This window comes from Miscanthus floridulus, chromosome 1 (assembly GCF_019320115.1).
Source record: "Miscanthus floridulus cultivar M001 chromosome 1, ASM1932011v1, whole genome shotgun sequence".
Taxonomy (NCBI): domain Eukaryota; kingdom Viridiplantae; phylum Streptophyta; class Magnoliopsida; order Poales; family Poaceae; genus Miscanthus; species Miscanthus floridulus.
In genome coordinates, this window is record NC_089580.1 from 117,273,630 (window position 1) to 117,290,156 (window position 16,527).

A 16,527-nucleotide genomic window follows, 5' to 3' on the forward strand; every position below is an offset into this window, starting at 1 on the left:
CATGTCTACCTCCTTAAGTTGATGTATACCTCCACCTCTCTTGTGGGTCTGAATACGTTCTTCATTCCAACCTTGGTTGGAGGCCATCTTCTCCACAAGAGTTGTTGCAGCTAGAAGTTTAAGTGACAAGAATGCACCTCTAGCAGCAGCATCCATAGTCTCATGGGTACTGTTGGTCAACCCATGGTAGAAAGTTTGCATGAGTAGCCAATTCTCCATCCCATGATGAGGACATTCTGATATGTAATCTAGAAAGCATTCCCATGCCTCGGGGACAATTCATCATGTTGTTGCTAGAAACTTGAGATTCTCCCACATAGAGCATTGGTCTTGCCTATGGGAAAAAACTTTGCTAGGAAGACAGTGGAGCAGTTATCCCTAGTAGTATTTCTATCTTTGTTGGCCTAGAACCATTGCTTTGCCTTTCCCAAAAGTGAGAATGGGAAGGGGCAAAGTAGTATGGCATCTCTGGTCACACCCTTGATGGTGAAAGTGTTGTAGATCTCCAAGAAGTGTTGGAGATGAGCACTCACATCTTCATGTGCCTTCCCACAAAACTAGCTAGCTTACACCATGTTGACAAGAGCTGGCTTGAGCTCGAATCCATTGTCTCCTACATTGGTTTTTGGTCTAGTATGGATGTTGGCCATAGTTGGAGCAGAGAACTCGCGGAGAGTCCTGTTGGCCATGGCTTCGAATTCTGGTGTTAAGCTTCACCTTATCTTTTTGTCTTCTGACTCTAAAGCTAAAACTTTCTTGAGTTTAGCCTTAGTCCTCTTAAGTAATGCTTCTAGATCGTCAATGTACTTTGTCAGAAGATCAAAACCGGTCATACATTACCCTGCATAAGATATAAAAGTAGACAAAACAAGGGTAATCCTGCTTGAGCAGGGGTCAATGGTTATCTCGATCACATCAATCAGTATAAGTTTATCAATACTTCCTTTGCCTAGCTACCTTCCCCGGCAATGGCGCTAGAAATGCTTGTTGGTATTTATTAACTTGTCACTTGTTTTAGTAGTCACCTATTATATGCCTACATGTCTTAGCATTACTTGTACTAGGTTGTCATCCCTAATGATGGTGCTAGAGATGCTTGTTGGTACTACTTAGTATTACTACTAAGCAGTTCTTTATTGTTTCATGTGACTTGAAAGAATATATAAATATGACTTATGCCTTAGGGGGTGCTAGGGGCTGGTATATATAGCTTTGGGTTACATTGAATTTGATGTTTTGTGTAACCTAGATTGTTTGGAGGAGAGCCATTTTAAATATGCTGATTTGCCTTGGTTTTCTAAACACACATATCATGTTATTGGCAAATATAACAACAAAGGACAATATATGATACATCGAGTGTACGTTCGTAGTAATATGAATTCTCCTTTTGTTGTACAAGATTATGATCGTTTAGAGGGTAGCCATAATAATACAAACATTTTCTCATGTTCCTCAAAGAAACAAGTTCACTTCCAAGAAGGGGAGCATTGTTGGTTGCTACCTATGTCAGCTAGACCATCTATTCCTGCATTATCTTTGGTTAGTTCTAATCTTTTGCAGGATAGTGTTGACATACATCATGTGCATTTGGATCATGGAGTCTACATGCTTGCTGAAATTTTTATGCGAGATGACATGCTAGAAACTTGGAAACATGGTCACGTTCCTTCTCATAATTATTTTAGTTCCCTTTGTCTTCACAACCCCATTCTCCTTTGTGTTGTGCATGATCAGTTTCAAGCACAATCGACGTCGAGGATGGCTTTTCATCAAGAAGGGGAGGATGATAAGGACATGACACCCATGCATATGACCATGTTTGGTGCATGGTATGGAGGGGTAGTAGGCCAGCAAGGGTGTCCAAGTCTAGAAGGAGGCCCGAGGCTAATTCGGTTCGAGTCCCCGAGGTGGAGGCCCAAAGCAACTCAAGTTCGAGTCTGTCTCGGCCTCCAGGACCAGTCTACCTTAAACTGGTCACTCAGGATGCATCCGGACTCCATTTTCGACGATCCACATATGATTGGAAAGATAATTTGATAAGGAAGGCAATCCAAGTGGTCTCATGTCAAAAGACCTTCAGAATCAATAGGAATCATCGAAACAAGTCAGCATCCAGAATCTGCTAGGGTGCTGCGACACTGTCTTTTGGTCCGTTGGACCGTGTATCATGTTTGGGCCCATTAGGGGGGCATGTCCAGGGGGTGACGCCCAAGACTCTATAATTAGCAGCCGTCACCCTCCTTAGGGTTTGGGTTTTCTTTAGTTCTTGATTTCCTTGTGAAACAGACATTGTTTTACTGCAACTGTGCCGCCAAGGCTGCTTGCTGTGAACCAGGGCCCTAGTTCTTGATCTTGTTCGCTTGTGATGATTAGTCCTTTCGAATAAAGACTTGAACTCCTTCTTGTTATAATATGCCTCATATTTATTTGCAATTTCAGATTGCGTTCATCCTGTTCTTGCTTGTGTTCTCGATTCGCTTGTAGGAAAGCCTTCTCGGTGAGGTCAATCACGTTCGCGTGATTGATAACCAATGGAGTATTGGTGTAATGGTTGCGGGAGTCCGAATTAGTCTTGGTTCGAATCCTAGATCATGAACGTTGAGTCTCCACCAATCAATGCTATCATACCTTTCGGAAGATCGGGCCTAGTCTACATCAGCCACCATACATCCACACACATGCACATCTTGATTTGATTGTATGACTCAACTCTCTTTGGATCCAAGGTTTGACTTTACAATATATGTATTACAAGTATGTTCTTTCATGCCTTTTCCACTCCTATGAGCTCTACATAAGCCTTAGTTGTAGGAAGAGAAAGGCATAACATCACTATTGCCTTCGTAAGGATCCACAAATATCACATATATTGAGAGACTTGAGAATATCATACAAATGAAGCTCTGAGTTTTATTTTAAAAACCTATAAAACTCTGGAATAATGGTTGAGCAAAGAACTTGAGACATAGTGCTTGACTTGATTGTTCTACTTTCAATTGCTCAAGACCCAAGTGAAGGCTAAGAAGCCCCATGGTTGAAGGTAATATGGGTAAGTTTGAAAGTCAGATCAGTTTACTCTAATCTGGAGGAGAATTCTTGTTTGAAAGCATGTGTACTTTTGAGGAGTGAAAGCATCGATGCAACTCCTGATTCATTTACTGAGTTTAGTTTTGCTAACTGACTAGCAAAGGTTAAGCTTGGGGGAGTTTGTTGATGGTAGTTAACAACCATTATAAATAACATGTATAAAGACATAAATATAATCACCAACGAAGGCCTAGGGATTTAAACTAACAAATTCCATGAGTTTTGATGAATCTGTATTTTCTATAGGGTTTATCTATAAAACTATCAAGGCAGACCTAGATGTCAGACTTAATCGCGCTTATCCATAGTGAAAACAACCCCAGAAGGTCCCAGAAGACTCAAGAGGACACCACACCGAAGCGGAGGGCGAGGCGCCGCTAGGTGGGGCTGGCCAGCCCCTAGGGCATAGCTGTCAGCTCCCTATTGCTATGTCGGCTCTCCACTACCTCCTAGATTGCATCTACATCGTTTATTCAAGTCAGTTTGATCCGAGGGCTTAGGATTGATGCTTCGGCCTATATATTCCAGCCCCTGCCACCCTAGGAAGCATTCAAGTCAATTGAGAAGATAGAAACCCTAATCATCCTCAGAGCTCCACCATATTCTTGGGCATAGCTAGTTAGGCTAGGTCTAGAGGGAGGCAAGTAGGTTTTGCTTGGATTCCTGATCGTGCCAAGAGCATGATTTGGTATAATCTTTGTACCCCCTCTCTTTTGTATCTCTCATTACTTTTATATGTTTGCTACAATTGTTATGACAACATTATTCATATCATTTATGTTCCTAGTTATCATGTTCATGGTCTACTTTGATTATATACTTAGTATAACTAGATTATCCTTATATTTATGCATAAGTTCGTATAGCGCTCACTCTAGTGTACACGGGGTGAGTGGTTGACATTGTGTAAGCATGGTGCTTATATGTTGTTTACCTATGGATACACCCTATATTCCGAGTCATGTGGTAGATTGTGGGCGTGACACTCCCATTGAGTCCTTTGTAGTCCAATCCCAGATGTAGGTAGCATGTAGGATCTAGTTATGAAGGGGGACAAGCTCTGTTCTTAATCTCCCTTAGTAATATCCCTTATGTGTAGATATGAAGATGATCTTCACAATGACTATTAGGTGTAATTGCACTAATCAATGTATGCTTTGACTTATAATTAAGAATGACTTAGGAATTATTCCTCTAATATTCTACCTGACCGTGCTAATGCCATAAAAAGGAGTACTCTGAGTGATTTATCATTATCATTGATCAATACTTATCATATATATATATATATATATTATCCTATGATTTACCCCTATTTTGTGTAGAATATTAGTTATGGTTTACTTCTCCATCAATAGTATAAGTTATCAATACCTGTCGATGCTAGACCTTCCCTGTGGTAAAAATATAAATAACGATACATGGAATACTCCCAGGTGAAGTGCTATAAAGGTATATTATCTATGCGCTTGCAGATCCCTTTTCATTCAGATATATTATTTCTAGTCACATAAATTAATAAAGAACTATTTAGTATTATTCTAGTAGTAATGCTAGGTAGTACCAACAAGTATCTCTAACAACATAACTAGGGATGACAACCTAGTAAAGTAATGTTAGGAGATATAGGTTTACAATAGGTGGCTATTAAAACAAGTGACAAGTTAATAAATACCAACAAGCATTTTTAGCGTCGTTGCTGGGACTAGATTTAAAACTCTGTTCTTAGTAGCGATGCTAAGAAATGTCAACACATACTAAGCAACTCCTCCTTAGAATCCGGTTGAGTGGCACAGAGTATTCCAATTATTAACCCAACATAGGACCAGTAAATGGAACTAAATTAGTACAATAATATTCCAACTAGTCAGACTTCTTTACACAAGTTTTACATCCCGGTCCAACCTGTGGACATGGTTACCCCATCCAACTAATGTTCATACTCATAGTCGCTCCATCAAACAATCTGGAGTTAACTTGAAGCACACTTGGAGTCACGCCCATTCCAAGTGCTACTATGCAGTTGTGGTCAAGCATTTGCTCGACGTGGTCTACTATGTACCTACAAAACAACTTAACGGCCACACCGTGAGTACATTGTGTACTCGAAGGACTTAATTCCAATAGATAATATTTAGTGCATGCATAGGGTGATTATTAGGCATTTGTACAATTGCGAAAAGCAATGATGTTCAGTAAGAGTATGTCATGCTATGCTCAACATTAAAGTTAAGGTATTAATCATTATAACAAAGGTGCTCATAGTCCATCATCCATCCTATCATGGGTATAGAAAGAAAGAACAACCGAATAGTTCTGTCCCAAAGGACTTTAGGCTTTTGAAACTCTGCAAAGGTGTACAACTGTACCCGCATAGAAATTGGAACTAACCTCCATACCCATGCCCGGGTAAGGGTTGCCTCACACTCTCCAACCTTTCCCTAATCTGACCTAAGTGTCACATGAAAGGTTCGACTGGGCTCCCGGTCAATGTCCCAAACATTCCCGATCGACGCCACCCCTCTTGCCAGTCTCACGGATAAATAGGTCACAATTAGTTACTCAGCTTGTCAACCCCATTCACGATATGTGGTCTGTACGGGTGGTTACTCAGACTCACATATCCCAATATAAGGTCCTTACTGCTCCACGAGCTATGTCATCTAAGATTCCACACTCACAATGACCTACCCCTCGCCTGAGCAAGATATCCAAGTTATCATCAAGATTATCACCTTAGGGTATTATTCCTTGGCTAGATTTGTAAGGTGAGTCAAGTTGTACCCTCAATGGTTTTAGTAGTTAATTACCTAGGTGTAGCATCCTACACGTGCGAGTATGAGTTCCCTTCTCATGCTCGACTTCTACCATTGCCCAAGCAACTAAGCAAATAGCATTAAGCATTCCCATTTCCATTGTTTAGATGAGAGGCTTCTAATAGATTAAGGAGTGACTCTAATTATAGAGTGAACGAGGCTACTAACCAAATCTATATGTAATGCATAACTCATAATGGAACTCGATAAGTATCCAAAATAGGATTCATAATAGTGGGGTGCCTGCCTGTTAATGCTGCCAATCCTGATGACTCTAAGTTAGTGGTGATGACTCACACATGATCCTTATGAAATGAGATATCCAAACATAAAAAGAGAGGATCTAAGGATTGGAGACGATCGCACGATAGATAAGGAAACTAGGAGTTCTACTTGGGACTTAGGAGGAGACATCTACTGCTGAACTATGGCTATCGGATATGATCTAGCATTGGTGACCCATTGAGTACACTTGCTAACCAACCTCACATTCATTGTGGCTATCAGACACTCCGTTGCACTGATGGACACTCCACTATGCTAGATGCTAAGGTGAGTTACCTTTGTTGGCTCTATTTAGGCTTTAGTGGATGCTCCATGGAAATCATGGAGGCTCCGGTAGGAACTAGGTACTCTCAGGTTCTCAAGTTATGGGTCGGTATAATTCATCGGCTGCTCCACCGAGGCGACAGAGGCTCCACTATTCTCACTCAACAAGAGACTTAGACTGTTGGCGACTACACTTCAAGTTTGGCGGAAACTCCATTCTACTGACGAACACTCTATCGATCGGGCGACAGAACCAATGCTCTTTGGTTCTCAGGTGAAAGCTTGGGAAGTCATGCCTATATCTTGGGTAATGGCCTTCATGCATGCACATGGTATTTCTATGGTAACTTAGGTGACTTGCTAGACTCAAGGTAGCTAGGCTTGGCTTGGGTTAACTAGTGTAACTAGTGACTGCTTAGTTAAGAGAAATCCTAGAGATAAAGAGAGATTGAGCATGATAACTTAGCTTGGTTTCTTGGAGAGTTCCTTGTCACCAGGATTAAGAATCCAACACATGCCATCCTTGCTTCCAAGCTAAAGAGAGGGATCTCATTTTTCTTACAAAGCATCCAATAGCCCAAATGAGGGGAAATCCAACCAAATCTTGAGGGAATTGAGATGTAGTATACTTGATCCTTAACCTTGGAGTATTTTCCACCAAGCCATCCTCATGATCCATCCATGTAAGAGAGAATATTTGAATTAGGGTTGGAGGATTGATCTCAAGATAATGAGAAGAGAGAGCTCTTGAGCTAACCATGGGATGAGAGGTTGTTGAAGCTCAAGTGCTTGACCGAAGGCTGATTTTACTGCCTTCTAGCACCTTGATTCTCTTCTCCATCTTCTTCTTCTTTCTCACTCTAGCTCATCCTTTCCTTCCCTTGTTCTTCCTTCTAGAGAGAGTGTGAGAGAGAAATTAGGAGAGGATGAGTGGAGCTAAGAATCTGGTGTTGGGAAATGTAACGTCCCGCCTCTATGAGGCCGGGCCCGCTTACATCTGGCAGTTTTTCTAGAACATAGACTGCCCTCACAGACCCACACAAGTCTTTTTCTATGCACTTTGTCCTCACTCGTGCACACCTAGGAAAGATTTCCCGATTGGTCACCCATCTTGAAATTGCTCTAGGCCAAGCACGCTTAACCTCAGAGTTCTTTAGAGATGGGCTTCCAGAAAAAAAAGTTGCAACTTGTTGGTATGAGTATCCTATTAATCCTGTTAAGCCCTGGGCCAGGATGTTACATCCTCACCCCCTTAAGAGACCGACGTCCTCGTCGGTCAATCCCAAGCCAGGAACGTCCCCTCTTGGCCACATCCGTGTGTCTAGTGCCAGCGCATGTGCCACGTTGTGTGACCACTCTAGGACCACTCTAGCCATGCACACCATGACTACGCAACTACGACACACACGCTTATGAAACCGCGAGAGTCAGCTCTGATTCCATTCTATAATGTCCTACCTCTATGAGGCCGGGCCCGCTTACATCTGGCAGCTTTTCTAGGACATAGACTACCCTCACAGACCCACACAAGTCTTTTTCTGCGCACTTTGTCCTCACTCGTGCGCACCCAGGAAAGATTTCCCAATCAGTCACCCATCTTGAAATTGCTCTAGGCCAAGCACGCTTAACCTCAGAGTTCTTTAGAGATGGGCTTCCCGAAAAGAAGTTGCAACTTGTTGGTATGAGTATCCTATTAATCATGTTAAGCCCTAGGCTAGGATGTTACATGAAATATCTCCCACTCGTGTTGACATGTGGGCTATGTCCCATAGTGAATGACAACTCACTTTCCACTCAATCTACTGTCTTTGCATGTTTATCAGATGGTCCGATACATGTAACAGATTGTCCGGTAGTTTCTGAATTTGCTTACCCCAGCTTAGGAACCTGATCTTGTGACTCTTGAATCCATTTGAAGCTTGCGGTGACCTAATCCTCCTTCTTAGTAGATAAAACATCACGAGCTAATTCCTTAGAGTGATATTGTCCTTATGTAGATGGTCAATTGACTTCAGTTGACTAGTAGTTGACTTGAGACGTTGTCAATTAGTTTGCGGTGAAAACAATGCTTTCCTTTGGTTCGGGTTGCTTGAGATTGTTTGTGAATTCCATTTGATAAGAACTTGGGTGACCAAAATGAAAGTCTATGGTGTAACATAACTCGGGTCATTTTAGAGTCACCGTCTCTACCTCCATCTCCATTCTCCAGCCGCACCATCCCTCCTCTCACTCCAAATCCTCATCCCATGGCCTCCCTCTCCACTCTCTAGCCGCACCCTCTGCCACCATGCTGTGGACCCTAGGCACCATTGGCACAACAGCTCGACTCCCTCTCTACTCTCTAGCCACACCCTCTCTCATACATTTCTGAACCCTAGCCTCGACAACAGTACAAGCTAGACCCGAATCCCCTACCTCGGCACCTCCCATGACCGACCGGATCTAAACCCTAGCCGGAGCTAGATCTGTTACCCCTTCATCAACACCGGCCGCACCAGCTCCATGACCACGATGACAAGACTGGATCTAAACATGGACACGGAGGAAGAGGTACCCAAATTCCTTTTATGATGTGTGCTCTACTATAGAGGCTAAACCAAGGATATGTAGGTAGCGATGGGCTTACATATTTCCTATAGTTGAGTGTAGCTAACATGTGCTTTATTGGATTAATGACTTTCGTATAAGCTGTAGTTACTAGTTCGGCGCTTATTTGCATACTCTTGCTCTATTGTGTTGACATTCTATAGAAGCTTTAGTTAATAAATGCCTTTGTAATCTAGAAAGATGGAAGAACTTGGAATATGTGTGGGCCCAAAACCTATGTCTCCAAAGGCAAAAAAAAGTCTAGCACAAAGGGTAGACATGGTGAAGATTTTGAATATATCCCTGAACTAGGGGAGGTAGTTGAGGGATTTGATGTTACAGATGAAATAGATTCAGATTTAGAGGATGAGTCAGTACCCCTAGCAATTGAGGTGCTTGTTCTATCTTGTATTTAGTTTAGAGGGGGGTGTAGGTAGCAATGCAATGCTTTACTATTTGGATAGCAATGCAATTTGTACATGCTTGCTGCTTAAGTTTGTATCTCCAATTTCAGTGTACGGGTCAAAGGAGCCATAGAGGAGGCTCTGGCAGCAGGACAAAAGCCAGTGCTACCATGACGAGTTTGCCAATTGAGTTCATACTTGGAGGGTTGTCGTAGGCCAAAGGGTGGAGGTATCAACCGTAGGCAAACATGATTCTCCAACACTGCGAACACCTATATGCAGGGATCAATTCAAACTTCATGAATTGACTAGAGACATTTGTTGGGACGGCACCCTACCTAGCCCTATGAGAGACTGCCCACGGCCAAATGATCATAGCCATGCCAAAAAGGAGCCCTCTAAGCAAACTCCCATCTCCACCCACCCGCAGAACAATGAAAGTTGCCTAGGTTGGTATTACCTTACAGATGTCTATCAATAATTCACACTAGCTATTTGATATCCATGTTACTTTTCTAATAATTTGAATCTATGAAAACTTTGTAGTACCATTGTCGAGAAGTGCGAGGAAGCTGAGGCCTTGAACTCGTGGAATTTTGCTTGACAAAATGAGAAAATCAATGGGGGATTGAGGATGCCCATCTCTATTGTCGACGGAAACAGAAGGCCACATGATCTAGTGCAAGCTACCAAGTTTGCCTTAGAGGTAGGTCTACTAGTCAGGCATCAAATACCAATTTTGATGCATTGGAAACATTACAAGAAGCCCTCTGGTGTCATCCATTACAGGAATTTTGTGGATAGGCTAACTGTATGTATGTGTATCCTCTCTTGACATTCAACTCTTCTTTGAGCAACTTTAACGGATTTACTTTTCATTCACAATACTGTGTGCAGTCAAGGCTAGACATTGACAAGGCTCACCCACCAACACAAGAAGCTTGCTGGAATGTATTGCAGTCTAGGGTACGGCAGGGGTGCTATAGGTTGAAGCAAACCTACTTCAATGGCATCCCTACTGATCAAATCTCTATGACCTCTCATGTCACATCCATTACCAATGCATAGTGGTGTAAACTTGTCGAGACTTAGTCTAGTGCTCAGAACAAGGTGTGTGTGAACCCATCAATTTCTTCTCTAGTCTTGTTTTGGTCTACTTGTGCTGTAGTCTAACACAAATGAAGCTATAGAAAACATCTGAGACGAACAAGCTAAACCATGCAAAAGTGAAGTACCACCAGTCTACAGGATCTCGCTCCTATGTTGTCTAGCTACAAACATTTGTAAGTGATGGTTGTGTTTTTATTATTACTCTTGCCTTTGTATAAATATAAACAAAAACTCATTTGCAATGTGAATAGAAGGAGAACAAGAGGAAGGCCATAGAACATGATCAAGGACTTGATGAACAACATGATGATCCAGGACTTGAAAAACATGGTCGACCTGATGAAGATGTTAATGATGTGGAAGTCTTCAAGGACTTCTGTACCAGTACAAAAAAGGGCCTGAGCAATGCTGCAAGAGCAGCAATTGTAAGTACCCTCATTTGCTTTCTGTTGACACAAAAATGTGGTGATGTGATCAACACACAATAAGCCAGGAGATCTAAGCAAAACGAGACCAGAGATCTGCTTGACTTCAACATAAAACAATTTCTTAAGTGCTGGGTCCAAGAAATTAGCCAAAATATCAGACTGCACAAGATGGGCAAGTTATATTTTAAATCATATTAGGGATGGATCGACTGTTGATGATAGAGAACATGTAGCTTTTTTGGATATGTGGCTGAAAAAAATCATCTTTTGTGGGTCATCCTATTGTCCAACCTATAATCATAAATACTTGGCAGAGCATCTAGCAACCGGCAATGAAATCCCCCTTGAAAAATATCTACTGGGATCTACTTATCATCTGATGCACCAAGTAATTGTCCAATTACTAAAAAATTAACCCGTGCATACCATCAGTGGCCCTTGGTGTTTAATACAACTATGGCTAAATCTGTACATGTATAAGATTGTAAGACCCGATCTCAGGAATATGAGTTTTCCTTCTTCCAATTTTGCTGAAGATTATACAGGAAAAGAAGGAAGAACTCGATAGTGTATGAATTATGGTGAAGCTACATCAGCCATAACAATTATTGTGGACGTAGGCCACCTTTTCAAAAAAAATTACAAAGGGTTTGATGCAAACATCTTGACTTGGCTGCCTTATGATGAAGATGAAGATAATGAGCTTGTTCTTCCAGTCAAATTCTGGTTTGAATCAGGTTGTTCAGATAAAACAACTACTATAATTTTTAGTTGCATTATCAAACCCTGCATACTGCCAGCCGAATTTCACCATGGTCGTGGCAAAATGGCTACTAGTACTTTTCTCCCAGATAATCTCCCAACTTATGAATTCTATAACCCTTCTTTTGTGGTCCATCAATTCGGCCTTGGTCAACTACCTCCTCGATGATTCTTTAGGAACACTCTGAAGCCAAGAGAATGTATTAGTGAAATAATGGAAGTTTCTAGAGTCTTCTCATTGGGATCAGACCTTCCTCCTCTTTGTCTGCATGAATGGACAAGAACCATCTTTTCCTCAAATCTATTTGGTTCCTGGTGGTAAGAATGGCACTCCCACCTCTTCTGCAGTCTAGTTCATCCCAATTGTCTGGCCCTAGATGACAATTTTGCTTCTGATAGTGAGGTAACTCACCATTTTTCTTTTAGAAGGATTATCTAACAAATTCTCCTGCTAATTTATCTAACAAATTTTTTTTGTAGGATATCGAATTTGATCCCCCAAGTGTGAATAGGAAAGGGCATCCCATAAAATATTATCCTCCATGTCCAACCTCAAGAATGGGATCAACTACACCCACCTTGAAAAAGATGATGAAAACCCCAGCTACCCTAACAATTCTCACATATCAGTCTTCAAAACGTAAGGCAACTAAGGTGTAACTCAGAAAACCACCACTAGGAAAAGACTTTGCAGAACAAAATCATTAGTTGCTCAGGTAAATCAACTTATCTTCCCTTTCAAGATAATATTCAACTTCTATTTCAACTTCTCTCCTACAGCCATCAACTGTTGTATCTCAATCTGCTTTAGGTGTCGAACTATTGTCCTAGGCACTTAAATCAGCATCTACAAATCTCTCATCAGCTAATCCCCCTAAGGAGTCAATTACAATTAAAGTAACTAATGTTTCTAACAAACCCCAAACGATAGAAGATGAGAACCTCTCTACTTCACCACCTAATGTTACCAAGGTATCCTCTCAATCATTTAATCTTATGCAGTTCTTACTTTTCTCTGATCATTTTCTTTATTAGACAACCTAGGAAACCATCTACACATAAGCAAGGGTCTAACAACTCACCAGCTGAAGATGACCCCATTAATACTGATACCCAAACTATCAATTCTCTACCTCAGTAAACAATTGAATGCAAGAAATTCATATGCTCATTTTTATCCTTCCATAGCAACTATAAACTAAAAAGCTTCTTGATGCCTGTAGACACTAGCATCGAAAGCCCAGAGCCGATTCAACCAAATGTTGAAACAGATGTCGACACATCATCGGTTGTTCCTTCTCCTTAGTCAGAGTCTCTTTTAGAAAAGGTACTATGTTCCCCTCACCATTCATCTCATCATCAACTCATTTGCCACTTCTAATTAGGTTCCTTTTGTTCACATCTAGGCACTTAATTCCCCAGCTTTGAGCTATTCCTTCAACTTTGAAGAATACATAGATGAAAGTGAGATTAGCTCATCAGCCATTTCTTCCCAAGAAACTTTATCAGATGAGACCAAAAATCGGCTAAAAGACATGCTGCCAATACTCAAGAGGAATATAGCTGATTTGGTCCAGGATGCAGATCTAATGAGAAGAATCTTCTTAGCCATTAAGGATAATTTGTCCCCAAATCTTACTAAAGCCTTGATACCTTTGTCCAACATCGAAGATCAAGCCCCCAAGGTGAAAAAGGCTCAAAGGAATCTGGCTGACCATGAAGCTTTGATGGCCAAGAAGAATACTAACAAACTAGGAAGCCAAAGAATTAGCACAACTGATCGACAATTTGAAGAATTCTTCTTCTAAAATTGAACCAAAACTAAATCAGCTGGGAGCTAGGCGTGCTGAGCTTGAACAAGAACTAGAAAGTGTGAAAGCCACCATCGATCGTCATGAGTCTAACTTGACTCAGATCCCCAATGCTATCAAACAAAAGAAATAAGAGATGCTGACCAAGGTCAAAGAAGGCAAAGCTATTGATAGCAGTCTTGAGAGCATTCCTGGATCAGCCGAAGAAGATAAACAACAAATTGCAGAAGTTGATGCTATTCGGCTGAAAGCACTAAGAGCAATTCATGATGCTCTTAACTTGTAATTTACATTCCAATATCTATAGCATATATTTTGTGTAAACCTGATGATAATTGTACTCTTTCTATTAGTCTACCACATCTCTTAGTTTAGCTAGAATAACTGATTTAAATTAACCAATTTCTGGTTATGACTTTACTCTGATTTAATCGAATCTAAAAACGGCCTTTATCACAAAAACCCTTCGAATTCCTTCTCAGTCATCAACACCACAGTTCCCCTTGGTACTAGCGAAGCGGCGCTTCCCCTTCTATTAATTAGGGGTTGCTTTCACACGTTCCAAGATATCTACCATCTCGTCTTCATGGCTATAAATACCAGCCAAGTGCCTCGGCCCCAAACACATCTACAACTACTGTTATTCCTTCCTGCATCTCCTTTATCCTCAAGAACCCCATAACAGTTTCTTCTTCCTTTCCTCCTCAAGATCCAAAATGACATCCATGGCCTGGAGAAGATAACCGCGGACAAGCAGCACGGCAGAGGAGGTCCTAGAGGAGAACATGCCGATGAGCCCAGTGCCTCCACCGCATGAGGTAAGATCAAACGCCTTCTATTCATGACAACGAATCATCTTCTAACTTGTTTATAGGTTTGTCTTGAATGACAACTTCTATCTTCATCCTCCTAGGGCCGATGGCCCCTCCAATGTTGCACCTACCACCGCCCCCACTCTAGAGCTCGTCGTCGAACTCCTTCGACTCAGTACACTGGTGATGATGCCCGGCGCTTCCTCTAGGGATTGGAGGGATGCCAAGGACCGTTATTATGAGGTAACTCGAGAAAATGGTTAGCTTGAGATCTAGCCTCACGGTCTCCCAAGCTGCCCTCTTCACCAGTAGAGGAAGAGGCCAGTGTTGCTCAGGTGAAGCTAGCCAAGTCTGACGCCATGGTAGCGGGTAAGCTTAGCTCCAAGAAAACCTTCATTCTTATCTTCACTACCCCTTTCTTGACAATCTTCTTGCTTCTTTGATTGCTAGCCCTGATGGTACAGTTGGAAAACCTCCAACTGGCAGCGAACTGTAGCTATGGTGGCCATCAACACCTAGGGCCCTCTGCTCATCAACCATTTGCATGATGTCATGACAGCAATGGTGGCTCTGGCCGCGACACAAGTCTAGACCAGGCAAGACCTCCACACCATGGAGCTAGGCTTCCCAATGGCCGATGATCCCAACATGCATGAGGAGCTGATATAGGACTTCGACAACACCTGCGATGGCCATTATGGACATCACACCAGCCCAGGATGTTGTGAACAAGGTGTTCGATTAGTTTGTACTAGGAGCAAACGATGAATGAATAAAGTTTTTGCCTTTTCCTTGTGAATTCATCTCTAAAACTACCATAATATAAATCATGATTGTCTTTGTGTCTGTTTTTGCTCTATAGGCGATACATATCATATCGGCTTTCACCCCTTTGGGTTAATTTTTGAACTAAAGGCGATACCCTCCTGGTACCGGCTATTAGAGCCGATTGACTAAACAAATCGGCTATCAAGCATTAATCCAAACACTAGGATGATACTTCTTTAGAAATTTTCCATTGATCGCTCTATCAAACTCCTCTTCCCCTTCTAGTGTTTCTAAGATATAAGCATTGCCATGCGCATAGTGTTTTATCTGATAAGGACCTTCGCAATTAGGCGAACCATTTGCCAAACCTACTGTCTTTAGATCCAATCGGTAATTTTACATTCCAAACTAACTCTCCTTCACAAAACTATTTGTTCTTGACCTTTTTATTGTAATGCCTTGCAACTCTCAACTTATTGGCCTCAATATTTTCAAGAGCGCGCAGCCGATGACAACTTAAGTCCTCCAAATCATCCATCACAAGGTTTTTATAGACTTCGGCTGTCAAATCATTTTGCAACATAACATGTCTTGATCCAGTCTGAATTTCCAAGGAAGAACTACATTATGTCCATATACCAACTCATAAGGTCATGATTTAATCGATCCATGGCAAGCCATCCTATATGCCCACAATGCTTCATTAAGTGTTGAATACCATTTCCTGGGTTGCTCTTAATTTTCTTCTTAATCAACTTAATCAAAACTTGAATTAGATGCCTCTGCCTAGCCATTAGCTTGAGCATAATAAGGAGAAGAATTTAATAATTTAATTTCCATACTAGGCAGCAAAATCTCTAAATTCTTTTGATGTAAACATTGTTCCTTGATCAGTAGTAATGGTTTGAGGAATCCCAAAATGATAAACAATGTGCTTCTTGATAAAATCAACCATATTCTTTGAGGTTACTGTTTTCAAAGGAATCGCCTCAACCTACGTGGTAAAATAATCTATTGCTACCAATATAAACGTATGCCCTCTACTTGAAGGTGAAAAAATATGGCCGATTAAATCAATTCCCCAGTCTCGAAATGGCCATGGCTTAATTATTGGATTCATAGCTGATGTAGGCGATTTCTGAACATTACCAAAATGCGGACAATCCTGACACCCCTTGTAATATTCAAAACGATCTTCTAACATCGTTGGCCAGAAATATCTAGACCTGCGAATAATCAATTTCATTTTATAAGCCGATTGATGAGCCCTGCATATTCCTTCATGTACTTCTCCCATCAACACCTTTGCTTCTTGTCGATTTAAACATTTAAGCAAAACTACATCGACTATTTTGTAATACAACTTATCATCTAACAAAATGTACTTAGTT

General features: G+C 41.3%; 1 non-coding gene across 1 annotated transcript; it reads left to right on the plus strand.

Moving 5' to 3' along the window:
- Positions 1–217: 217 nt before the first annotated feature.
- LOC136511606 (small nucleolar RNA R71) lies at positions 218–325 on the plus strand. The gene has a single exon (XR_010772773.1). It is a non-coding gene; the product is annotated as a small nucleolar RNA R71 (small nucleolar RNA).
- Positions 326–16,527: the final 16,202 nt, after the last annotated feature.